Source organism: Hyperolius riggenbachi, unplaced genomic scaffold (genome assembly GCF_040937935.1).
Source record: "Hyperolius riggenbachi isolate aHypRig1 unplaced genomic scaffold, aHypRig1.pri scaffold_217, whole genome shotgun sequence".
NCBI lineage: Eukaryota > Metazoa > Chordata > Amphibia > Anura > Hyperoliidae > Hyperolius > Hyperolius riggenbachi.
Window position 1 is genome coordinate 107,288 of NW_027152428.1, and position 12,774 is coordinate 120,061.

Below are 12,774 nucleotides of genomic sequence, written 5' to 3' on the forward strand. Positions count from 1 at the left end.
TGAAGCAAAGAAAATCGAAAACCTTGCGCTCCTGTCCTGAAGAAATCAGACTCTCCAAAAGATTCTTTTGCACCTTGGTCTTTATGCACTGAGCCGCTCCACATGTGTTGGACAGGGGTGAATTATTCTAGGAAAAAAGGAGCGCTCTATCGTGCATTATCCAAGGGTGTGTTTATTCGCAATAAAAGTTATACTCACAGCGGTACAGTCCACCGCTACACTCTCGGGCAGATAGGCATCAACACGCTGTGGCCGGCAGCGCGTTCTCCGATGTTCGGGGAAGCCGTCTCGCTGTGGGAGTGGGCGTGGCTGTGGGTTTAGCGTGCGTATGGCATCATTACGCGTTTCGGTGCTCTGCGCCTGACGAAAGTGCAGAGCGCCAAAACGCATAATCCCACAGCGAGACGGCTTCCCCGAACACCGGAGAACGCGCTGCCGGCCACAGCACGTTGATGCCTATCTGCCCGAGAGTGTAGCGGTGGACTGTACCGCTGATGAGCGATTTGACCATTTACATCTTGTGAGGATAACTTGTATTGCAAATAAACATACCTTTGGATAATGCACGATAGAGCGCTCCTTTTTTCCTAGAGAGAATGAAGCAGAGGGTGATGCTGGAAGCAGAACAGCAAGGAGAGAATGAAGCAGAAGGTGATGCTGAAGAAGAAGAGGAAGAAGAGAATTAAGCAGAAAGTGATGCTGAAGCAGAACAGCAAGGAGAGAATGAAGCAGAAGGTGATGCTGAAGCAGAACAGCAAGGAGAGAATGAAGCAGAAGGTGATGCTGAAGCAGAAGAGCAAGGAGAGAATGAAGCAGAAGGTGATGCTGAAGCAGAACAGCAAGGAGAGAATGAAGCAGAAGGTGATGCTGAAGCAGAACAGCAAGGAGAGAATGAAGCAGAAGGTGATGCTGAAGCAGAACAGCAAGGAGAGAATGAAGCAGAAGGTGATGCTGGTGATGCTGAAGCAGAAGAGCAAGGAGCGGATGTGGCAGCGGAGAGCACTAAAATTGACTCCAGCTATCATACTAAGCACAAGATGAGTGACAATATTGATAAAGAATTTAAAGGGACTCCGAGCAGTGCAGAAACTATGGAAAGATGCATATCATTTTAAATCTCTCTTTCTCCTCTTTCCAATGATATATAAACCACCACCCTACGTCTTTTAGTTTTCGCTATTTTCGTGATTGAAATTGCCGCGACCGCGATTTCGATCGCGAAAATAGAGAAAACTAAAAGGTGTAGGGCACCGATTTAGGTGTCGTCAAAAAGAGGAGAAAGAGAGCTTTAAAATGATATCCATCAAGCCATAGTTATATTGTATTACACAGGACGACACTTTCCCCAGTGTCAGCAGCTCCATTCTGCTGAATGCAGCTGCTGACTTTGACAAAAAGTCGCCCTGTGTAATACAATATAACTATGGCTTGATGGATATCATTTTAAAGCTCTCTTTCTCCTCTTTCTGACGACACCTAAATCGGTGCCCTACACCTTTTAGTTTTCTCTATTTTCGCGATCGAAATCGCGGCCGCGGCAATTTCAATCGCGAAAATAGCGAAAACTAAAAGGCGTAGGGTGGCGGTTTATATATCATTGGAAAGAGGAGAAAGAGAGCTTTAAAATGATGTGCATCTTTCCATAGTTTCTGCACTGCTCGGAGTCCCTTTAACATTTTACAAGATGTTTCATTCTGGGAGATACCAGTTTTGGATCATTTTCGAGTTGAAATTGTCAAAAGAGGAAGTGCTTCTTTTCAGAACAAAGATGGACCATTTGTTGTTGTGACAAGGCAAGATACGAGAGCAAAAGGAGAGGTGCGCCATCTTTCAAAAGAATGGTTTTATAAAGTGATGCCAAATGGTGACAACATTTTGCGAACATGAATGGTTTATTCACAAGTCACCAAGAATTTATACTGTTTTTGTTGCCGACTGTTCGCTGTTTCTGCTACAGCTACAACATCCAAATTTGTAACTGGTTTCCAGACATGGTGGAAACTAAGTCCAAAAGTACATAACCATGAGATTTCTGAAGAGCACCTACATTGCCTTGAGAGGTGGAAAACATTGGCAGCAGGACTGAGGCTGCATAAAACGATTGATTATGAAAATATTGCTTCGATGGACATACAGAAGAAAAAGTGGAGGGACATATTGCACAGATTGCTTGACATTACATTGTTCCTTGCCAGGCAGAATCTTGCATTCCATGGTCACAAGGAAGATGAGTCTTCTTTGAATAAGGGGAACTTTCTTGAGATGGTTGAAATGCTTTCAAAATATGATGCAGTGCTGAAAGAGCATCTTATGAGATTAAAGAACACCACATGTAAATTGAAAGCATCAGTCTCTTATCTGTCACCACAAACTCAGAATGAGTTTATAAGTGCCTTGGCAAATCATGTGAAGGAGAAGCTTGTCATGCAAATAAAGTCTGCAAAGTACTTTGGCATGATGTTCGACAGCACACCTGATATATCACATACTGACCAAATGTCTGAAGTGATTAGATATGTATTAATTAACAATAGAAAAGTTGAAGTAAAAGAAGTATTTATTGGATTTTTCCCTTTAAAGGGGAAAAAAGCTGCTGACCTTAGTTCTGAAATCCTTAAAAAACTGGAAAGTGATGGACTGGACATAATAATGTGCCGTGCTCAAGGTTATGATAATGCAGCCACTATGGCTGGATTCTATGGAGGTGTTCAAGCCATTCTTAAGGGAAACAACAAAAAAGCCATTTTTAATGGATGTGTGGACCGATCACTTAAAGGGAACCTTAACTGGTGGGGAAAAAAAATTCACTTACCTGGGGGCTTTCCCGAGCCTCCCGCAGCCGTCCTGTGCCCGCGCCGGTCCTTCGGTGCCCTCCGGTCTCCCTCCGCGGCTAAGTTTCGTTTTCGGACGACTGTCATGCGGACGCGCTTTACGGCTCTTTACGACGGGGAATGCGGAAGAAGAGGACGCTTTGCCCGAGGACGACTGGCAGTCGTCCAAAAACGAAACTTAGCCGTGGAGGGAGACCGGAGGGCACCGAAGGACTGGCGCGGGCACAGGACGGCTGCAGGAGGCTCGGGAAAGCCCCCAGGTAAGTGAATTTTTTTTCCCCACCAGTTAAGGTTCCCTTTAACTTGTGTGGACAGCACTCTTTTGCTGAAAACTCATCGTGTGTAACATTTTTTGGAACTCTTGAGACCACGTTTTCTTTCTTCTCTGCTTCTACACATAGATGGGATGTATTAATTAGCCATACTGGAGTGTCAGTAAAAAGGCTATCAACAACACGCTGGAGTGCTCATCATGCTGCAGTGACACCAGTTAAGGAAAGGTTTGACCAGTTTGTAGCAGCAATTGAAGCTCTTTGTGTTGCACAAGGTCTTCTACCTGCTGTCTTTGATTTCACTTTTTTGTGCTATCTGTACTTCTGGTGTGATGTACTGCAGGAAGTTAATCTTGCACAACAATACTTGCAGACTAAAGGCTTAACTCTTGACAAGGTGGTGGCAAAACTAGAAGCACTAAGACTTTTTCTATACGAGCAGCGCAGTAAGCTAGTGGAGCATACAATTCAACAGGCACTTATAAAATCAGATGAGTATGGAATTGCAATAGAGAGAAGAGCCAAGATCAGGAAGAGGATGGCAGGGGAGCAAGCAAGAGATGTTGGACTCACTCTGCAAGAAGCAAATAAGAGAGCGATGCTTGAGTGTATTGATCGCTTTCATTCTGAACTCCAGATCAGATCTAGTGCCATTAAGGAAGTGGTAGCCATGTTCGAGTCTGTTCAGGTAGAGAGTCTCATATCTGCCACTGAAGAAGAGTTAATGAAGTCCATTCCAAAACTGACCACTTTTTATGACGAGGTAAAAAAAACAGTGAGCTTTTACTGGAAATACCAAGGCTGAGAAGGCACCTGAAAGCAGCAGGGATTAATATGGAACAAGTCAAAGACTGGGCAGCTTTAGATGTTTTATCGTTTATAGCTGAATGGGACTTCATAGAATCTCTACCAAACCTTTCACTAAGCCTAAAATTATTTCTGACAATCTGTGTGCCTGTGGCTTCATGTGAAAGGAGCTTTTCAAAGCTGAAGCTGATAAAGAACTATTTGCGATCTACCATGGGGCAGTCAAGGCTTTCCAATCTTGCAATTTTATCAGTTGAATGTGAACTGGCAAAAGAAATTGATTTTGATGAAGTGATCCACAAGTTTGCTGCATTGAAAGCCAGAAAAGGAAAATTCTGAGTTAAACAGAAATGTTTGCCAAGTGTTGAGCTGCTTATTTGTACTAGTCTATTTTTGATGGCAGTATTTCAGTACCTCATGTAACAGTAAAGGTTAATTTTAAACCAAACACAATTTTGCTGGAGTTTGTAAAATGTATTTCTTAAGATTATAGTGTGTGTGTGTGTGTGTGTGTGTGTGTGTGTGTGTGTGCGTGCGTGCGTGCGTGCGTGCGTGCGTGCGTGCGTGCGTGCGTGCGTGTGTTGTTGATACCATGAGGGGGGGTGGCACCATGAATTACCGCACCGGGTGACACCAACCCTAGTGACCCCACTGCTCCCGACGTCAGCCGACCGGCAGGTCAGCTGATGTGCCTTCTTCCAGCATAAAGGTCCTGTCTCCGCGCGCGCCCGTGCGAGACAGCGACCCTATGAGCAACTGACAGTCCCGTCCCTGGCGTGCTAGATGCCAGTGGAATGGATGAGGCCTCAGTACTGAGAACAAAGGCGGCTACAGAGGTATCCTGCGTACCCGCAGCCGCCATCATAGGGGATGTTACAAAAGGTAGTTATATGCAGTGAGGCGAGTTCACTAAACACAAAAGGTAGTTATATGCAGTGAGGTGGGTTGACTGAACACAAAGGTAGTTATATGCAGTGAGGTGAGTTGACTCAACACAACAGCTAGTTATAAGCAGTGAGGTGGGTTTACTGAACACAAAGGTAGATATATGCAGTGAGGTGAGTTCACGCAACACAAAGGTAGATATATGCAGTGAGGTGAGTTCACTCAACACAAAGGTAGGTATATGCAGTGATGAGGTGGGTTAACTAAACACAACAGGTACTAGTAGGTATATGCAGTACTGTGTAGTACAATGTGCAGCTCCCTGTCACACACACAGGTAGTCACTGAATGTGCTGCTGTGCTGCTGGCAGTGGCACACACTGTATGAATTAGCAATGCTGTCTATGCAACAACACAACTGTCAGTGACACACAGAAAAAAAAAATCACAACAACAGGATTAGCACTGAAAAGAGCTGTTGAATGAGGGGTGCTATTAAAGCAATAAGATTCAGCCAGGAGCAAGTTAACAAGCCAAGAGCTGGACTAATCTGTTCCTAGGAGAACAAGTCTGCAGCAGCTCGCCCTATTCTGACTAGCAGTAGGCACACGAGTGAGTGTAATGGCTGCCGGAGCCTGCCTTATATAAGGGGGGTGGGGCTCCAGGGCTGAGTGTAGCCGGATTGGCTACAATGTGCCTGCTGACTGTGATGTAGAGGGTCAAAGTTGACCCTCATAGAGCATTATGGGGCAAATCGAACTTCCGGGAAAGTTCGCCTTCGCAGGTGAACGCGAACCACCCGAAGTTCGCCTGGAACCGTTCGCCGGCGAACCGTTCAGGACATCTCTACTCAAAGCTCACTCCAACCTGAATAATCGCAAATACCTTCTGTTTTAAGAAGGCAAACTTCTGTTTTGCACAGCATCTTTGTAAAGGGGCCCATACACCTAACGATTTTCCCGCAGATATACGGCCGTCACAGTGATCGAATCGGCTGTGAAATCGCCGCGCACACCGCTGACAGAATGATCTATTTCCGTCCGAAATCGATTGTTCCCGTCAACTCCCGTCGATCCATCCGTGCGGAAGTGTTTTCTCGATCGCCGGCGGGTCGGGAGTGCGTCGCTAGCGGCGTTCGAATGCCCGACGACCGATGCAATACAGCGGTAATACATTACCTGCTCCAGCCGCCGCGAATCACCACTGCTCCGTCTCCGCGCTGGGCTCCGAGTCCAGCAGGCTTCACTTCTTCCTGTCCCAGCAGGAATTTAAACAGCGCCCTTTACTTTTTAAACTTCCCTGGACAGAAAGAAGTGAAGCCAGCTGGAACACGGAGCCCAGCGGAGAAGAAGACAGCGGAGCAGGTAATGTATGCGGGAGGGCGGGCAGCGGCAGCACCATCACAGATTGTGATCGGTTTCATGCTGAAATCGATTCACAATCTGTTTGCCGTAAAGGTGACCATACGATCACTCTCTGATCAGATTCGATCAGAGAGGGATCTATCTGTTGGTCGAATCTGATGGCAAATCGACCAGTGTATGGCCACCTTAAGGAGGATTTTTGGTCTCTTTCAGCCCCTTACACACTCCTGGGAGTTCTGGTTCACCATGAGATTGCTGGGCAATGTATCTCCCATGATGTATCACTGCTAAATATACAAAGCATTCCTTTGTGTCCCAAAACAGCAGAGTGCAAAGTGTGCCTATATATGTGTATTGATTGAGCTTGTTCTCATTATCTGCTACCTGATCAGGGCACCACAGCTTATTGGCTCACGTCAACTCGTGTCTCATCCCTCTATACCTTTCGATTGTAAGCTGTTACAGGCTGGCCCATCAAATGTGTTATGGTATTGCCATTGCCTTGTCCTTCAGCTAGTTATCTCCTACCTGAATACCTGATACTGTAATTGTAAACAGCAACAAAATATGTGGGCACTATGTAAATTAAAGGTGAAACTTGAAAAAGTGCAAAAGTCCATTTACAGTATTTCAGTAATCCAACTTAAAGCGGTATCGTCACCATAAAAATCAAATTTCAACAGCAACTGGTCTGAGTGTATTAAGTGATAAAGATGCTAATCCTGCATTCAAAGCTTTCAAAACTTTTTCTGCTGTTATGATTTGCAGTTATCACATACTTAAGGAGCACTGGCCCTTTAGTAGTCGTGCCAAAGAATTGCATGCTGGGGGTTCTTTTTATCTATAATCTATTCCTCCTCTTCCCTTTATTTCCCTGCCAGTTGCTTATCTGAAACCTAATCCCCTACTCCCTGTGAGAGGACGCGGAAAAGCCGCCGCGTGTGCTGCTGAGGAGGCGGCTGTTTCCGCGTCCAATGCGGCGGTTTGCACGCGGAGGCGTGCGTCTGGTAACAGGGCAGAACGCAGAAAAGCCGCCGCATGTAATAACAGAGGTCTGGTGTGGCTGGGTCTGTTAGTGCACACAGGCTTAGGAATACACGCGCGCGCGCTGAGAGGCAGAACTCTTATACTGGGCAAGTAGAGGTCAGCTGATCACGCCGATCAGCTGACTCCAGAGCAGGATACTATTGGTTGATCAATTAGGGGTGGTGCCGGAGAGCACTACTCCATATATAGTTACTGCTGGCCAGTCTCAAGTTGTCTGCCGTTGCGATCACTACGTGGAAGCACTCAGACCTTAGTCAGATCCAACAGTGTGTTTGAACCAGGTGGACCTGGGAATTCACACTGAGCCAGATGACTTATTGTTACTTATGTATAGTATTGTTATTCTGTTTATGCTTAGACTAGTTCCAGGGTGTAGAGACCACGGACCTCACACCCAGACTAGGGAACTTGCATTATCATCTGTTATACTTCAGACTAGTTCCAGGGTGTAGAGACCACGGACCTCACACCAGACTAGGGAACGTGTGTTATCATTTATTATTCATCAGACTAGTTCCGGGGTGTAGAGACCAAGGACCTCACACCCAGAATAGGCATTGTTGATATCTGTTATGGCTTTCTGCTTTCCTGACTATCCCTCTGATCTCTGATTCGGTACCTCGCATATCTGATATTCCGTTGCCAGACCCTGCTTGCCTTGGATACCGAATTAGCCTTCTCTCTATGTACTTTGTCTGTCAGTGTGTTGCCGACCAGGCGTGCCCGACCCCGAGAGCTATCTCTCCATTAGAGATAGTCTCCAGATCTGATAGTGACATCCACCTCCAGGTGTCACTCACTCTCTGGTCTTTCCTCTCTCCAGCCTGACTCCACCCCTTGGAGAGTCTCAGGCTGCTGGAAGGTCCCTGTGCCTCAAGAGCAGTATTCCAGGCTGCTTCTGTTCACCTGCTCAGCAGGTGCATGTCTTATTAAGCTGGTTTCACAGTGGGACGTTACAGGCGCACGTTAGAGCAGCCTGTAACGCAGCCCACCACACAGCAATGAAAAATCAATGGGCTGTTCACAGTGCCCACGTTGCGTTACTCAGTAACGCTGCGCCATAACAGAGCGTACTGCATGCAGTACTTTATAAGTTAGACTTACTTCCTGGAGCGGCCGCTCTGTGCGGCGATTGGCCGGGCGGGACCACGTGATGCCGCATGCGTCCAAGAGTGCGCATCACGGCATCACGGACGCCAGAGTGAGCTGCACAACGCGGCTCACTCTGACGTCCACATTAGAGAGCACCAGGCATTGCGTTAGGGGCACTTTATGCGACCATAACGTCCCCTAAAACGCAATGTCCTGGTGTGAAACCAGCCTTACTGTTACACCAAACACTCACATACCTTAGGTGTCCAGAGGTTAGCAATATATCTGTATTATCGGTGATTCTGCAGATCATCAATAATCAGGTATATATCTGCATTCTTGGTGATACTGCAGATCACCAATAATCAGATTCTCTCTGCGTGCTGACACCAATCGTTACACTCCCTTGTGTTTACAAGCAAGGCTGAGGCGACTCAGCGATTGGAGGAGACAAGAAAAAAAGTAAAGGGCAGAAATGACATCACGAGTTAGCCTTAACTGTGGGCAGAAGACATGGCCCCCACCACTAACAGAATTCTCGTCATTTACTATATAACATTCACTGAAATCAAAACGTGGACAGTATAATACATGTGTTATGTAAGTAGATCAAGTATTTATCTGCTTATATATGTGTTTTTTTTTCTCTGGCATAGTATGGCTGATCCTACTGCTTTAAAGGGTGAAACTAATTTATGGAATAGGAACCCTTTTACAGTTTTGCATTAATTAGCTGATTAGAGTCAGACACTTTGAGCCTAGAAAATTTAACCTTTTCACAATATTCTAATGGTCTGAGATTTTGATTTTGTGGTTTTCATAACCTGTTAGGCAGCTGCGGTGCTACAGCAGTGCAAGCTATGTGACAGCACCACATGCTAAATACATGGAGGCATGCTACGTGCGGTCATGCAGCGTAGCGTCCCTTCCTTAGTTACACACCCTGCTTACTAGGTAACGCACACTCCTAGGTGCTGTGAAGTATCGCGACCGCACTAATCAACATAGAAGCGGCCATTCTAATAAAGTATCGCGGGTGTGTAACTGCACATCCCTGTACTTACACACCCCAATAGTAAAAGGCACAGCCACACATACCTCCACAGCGGTCACACACATCACTAAGGGCTGGTGCACACCAAGAGCGCTTCTAAGCGCTTTTACAAACGCTTTGAAAAGCGATTGGCTAATGTATAAGAATGGGCTGGATCACACCAGAGCAATGTGATTTTTTTTCCCAAACGCAAACACTGGTCCTGCAGCATTTCTGCTGATTTCTGATGTGATTCAGCCTCAATGTTAGGTATAGGAAAAGTGGAAAATCGCTCTGAAAAGCGCTAGATCAAATCGATTTTCCAAGCGTTTTTGTAAAAGTCGCAAGGTATAGATAAAAAAAATCGCTAGGCACATGCCTAGAATCGCCTTGAAAAATCAATAAAAAAAAAGTGTTGAGTGTTTGCGATTACGCTAGCGCTTTTTGGTGTGCACTGGCCCTAACAGTCTCAGTCTCCCCCCAGCAGTTGCAATTCAGAAGTGACTTCACTTGGACTAAAGATTTGGGCCTGTGTTCAAAAGGGTGTATATGGTGTCCTTTTTCATATTTAGTGGTGTAGCACTGCTGACAGTGATTTGGGAGGGAACATGGCTTGGTTATGTTTTGGGGGAAAACTACCTGATTTTGTTTTAAGAGCACACTACGTTTACTTTTGGTGGATACACTGCCAGATTGTTTTTAAAACTACATTGCCTAATTATATTTGGGGGACACACTGCCTGATTATGCTTTGGCGGAACACTACCTCATTATGTTTGGTTACACCACCTAATAATGTTTTTTTTTATTGGGGGGGAGGGGGGCAGGACTCTCTAATTATGTTTGGGGGTCCCACTGTGTAATTATGTTTTGGAGACAGCTTGCCTATTTATGTGTTTGTGATATGTTGCCTAAACTATGTTTGGAAGGGACATGTTGCCTAGTTATGCTATTTAACCACCCTGGCGTTCTGATTAAATCGCCAGGGTGGCTGCGGGAGGGTTTTTTTTAAATAAAAAAAAACTATTTCATGCAGCCAACTGAAAGTTGGCTGCATGAAAGCCCACTAGAGGGCGCTCCGGAGGCGTTCTTCCGATCGCCTCCGGCGGCCAGAAGTAACACGGAAGGCCGCATTAAGCGGCCTTCGTGTTTCGCTTACCTCGTCGCCATGGCGACGAGCGGAGTGACGTCACGGACGTCAGCCGACGTCCTGACGTCAGCCGCCTCCGATCCAGCCCTTAGCGCTGGCCGGAACTGTTTGTTCCGGCTACGCTGGGCTCGGGCGGCTTGGGGGACCCTCTTTTACCGCTGCACGCGGCGGATCGCCGCGCTGCAGCGGCGATCAGGCAGCACACGCGGCTGGCAAAGTGCCGGCTGCGTGTTCTGCTTTTTATTTGGTGAAAATCGGCCCAGCAGGGCCTGAGCGGCAGCCTCTGGCGGTGTTGGACGAGCTGAGCTCGTCCAGACCGCTCAGCTGGTTAAGGGAACATGTTGTGTTTGTGTGTGTGTGTGTGGGGGGGGGGGGGGGGGGGGTATGCTACATATTTATCTTGTTTGGGGATGTACGGGACATTCTGCTTAATTATTTTTGTTTTGGTGGTTAGGATGGGGGGGGGATGTTACCAAATCATGTTGTTTGGGGGATACACATTGCCTGAAGCTGTTTCACCTGCTAATTATAATCTATGATTATAGAATAGGTTATTGTGGAAAACAGTACAGTCTATTTTATGTCTCATATGACTACTTGCATGACTCTTAGGGCCTTATTTTTTCTTTGAGCAGAAGGAATGTTGTCCAAAATTTTGCACACAGGGTGCTGTTGATTTCTAAACACCTGCCAGATTTGCATACATTATTTGGCCATGCCTACAAACTCTCATGACCACCACCATTAGGCATACATGGCAGCTGGGTGCAGGGCTTTCTGGCGCAAGGTGAGCCTAGTTGACAACCCTGCTGCCACACAAATTCGTAGGTGTTAATACTATTCCCCCTCTGAGTCGTAGCAACTCGGAGGGAGAAGTAAATTGGGGTCCGGCAATGTGTGGGGCACAAAATATTGCATTACTGCTATAGCCACACCAAGCTTCGGCGCTATGCGGCTATAGCAGGGCGCCAGAAAGGCCTGTTTCGTCCACTACTTTTTTACCACAGCATGCAACGTGCACCACACAACTGCTCTTGCATTAGTGCTTTGAGGTTCCTCAGATCGTCTGGATCCCAGCAGCACACCTGATTCCAATCTTCTTAATAAGGATAAACACAGCAATAAAACAAACCAAGCAGATTCACTCACTAGTAACAATGTTATTGCTTGGTATTCACCTCACTTTCTTTTCTCTGTGACATCTCCTCTTCTTAAGACCTCTTTACAGTACAGTCTGTAATATGCTGTAATATGCATACATAATATCCTGATGATGCTTTATACATATTGGATAATCATAATAGTAACCAAGCATTAATACAAATCTAACAAAGGAGCTAACCTTTCCTCACACTTGGTAGGAATTCTGCAAATTCTCTTTTCAGTCTAGGCCAAATCACATTAACGAGCATTAGCAGCATACCAGTCTAATCAAGCTATAATTCAAAGTGACAGGTCTGCAAATCACTGCTCTCTTGCTATTTAAACTATTCATAAGGATTTCTTCAACTGTCAGGTGGAGGTGAAGAAGTACCCATCTCACACTCTCAGTGTTGTGCCACAACCTAGGTGTGTCAATATTTGGACTAATGAAAAAATGTAACTGGACGGGTTTTTATAACCTCAAGTGTTCATCTTCTCATCAGAAAAACTGGATAGCAGGCACCCAAAAATAATAAAATATATTTTAAAAAAACTGTTGAAAAAGAGGGGTAAGTGTTGGCTTACCTCTCCAATAAAATTAGCCACAATTGACTGGAAAGGTTTTATTAGCACAAAGAAATAACATGTTCACAGGCCACACCCACTTCCTCAAGTCAATCGAATTATGGGCCAACTAGCAAGGGCAGCAGGGGCAAACCCAGGATTTTCAAGGGGGGGGGGGGGGATTTGGGGTCCTGAAAGGTCTCTCTCAGCCAAGAACAATACAGTATAACAATATGGTAGAACATCATGCTGGGTACACATAATGCAATTTCCCACCCGACTGACAGGATCTGACAATTATTTCCTAAATATCCAATCTGCTTCCAATCGACAATGGGATCGATCAGGAGCAGTTTAGATAAAGATAATAATGAGGACAGCCGACATTGCTAATGAAGGGAAAAGTGAAGAATTCACACACAGGGCTGTGCTCATACCTGACTCTGTTAAGTTCCCCAGAGCTGGTCCAGGCTCAGTACACAAACTGCTTCTCCATGCTCTGTGCACACGCTGCTGCTCCACGCTCTGTACACACGCTGCTGCTCCATGCTCTGTACACACGCTGCTGCTCCACGCTCTGTACACA

At 45.9% G+C, this 12,774-nt stretch overlaps 1 pseudogene; it reads left to right on the plus strand.

Annotated features, from left to right (window-relative positions):
- The first annotated feature begins 696 nt into the window (after positions 1 to 696).
- On the plus strand, positions 697 to 3,908 carry LOC137543827 (uncharacterized; annotated as a pseudogene).
- The last annotated feature ends 8,866 nt before the right edge of the window (positions 3,909 to 12,774 follow it).